Here is an 807-nt window from a genome sequence, read left to right on the forward strand (position 1 = left end):
GTGTGTGTGTGTGTGTGTGTGTGTGTGTGTGTGTGTGTGTGTGTGTGTGTGTGTGTGTGTGTGAAGCTCTTTCGTATCTAGTCGTGACTTACTGCGATTTTATCCTGATCTGAGAGAATGATACTATTTTTGAGTTTTTTCCCTCATTTCAACGTTCTTCCGTTCATCGGAACAATTGATATCCTTTTCTGCTATTTTTAACGCCCATTCCGTTTCAAATTTGTTGAATCTTCCCAGTAATTTCCAGATTATTAACACTTTAGCTATTTATCATTTTTCTTCCCGAACAGGGTCAAATTTGACTGCTATTTTATGAACATATCGTCGCTTGCACGTGGTTCCGGAGACGCTCCCTAGCACAGCACTTTGTACAAGTACTTTCTACATAACAATGGGTTCGGATTAACCAATGTTCAATAAAAAAGAATTCTGTATACGGAAACTGTGCAGAAACCCGTTATGTGTGTACGTGTTGACATTCTACTCTGCCAAAAGTATGATAACGCTTGCACTATGTAAAATATATTTTAGTACGCGTACTGTATATCTAAAAAGCGGCGAGCTGGTATAATCGTTAATACGCTTCTACAAAAATGCTTAGCGGCATTTCGCCTGTCTTTTACGTTTTGAATTCAAATTCCGCCGACGTTGACTTTCACCCCTTCGGGGTCGATAAAATAAGTACCAGTTTAACCCTAGGGTCAATGTAATCGACTTACCCTCTCCCCCGAACCTCCTGGCCTTGTACTAAAATTTAAAATCAATATACTGTACATCACTTACATCTCTCTCTCTCTCTCTCTCTCT

This window comes from Octopus bimaculoides, chromosome 19 (assembly GCF_001194135.2).
Source record: "Octopus bimaculoides isolate UCB-OBI-ISO-001 chromosome 19, ASM119413v2, whole genome shotgun sequence".
Lineage (NCBI taxonomy): Eukaryota > Metazoa > Mollusca > Cephalopoda > Octopoda > Octopodidae > Octopus > Octopus bimaculoides.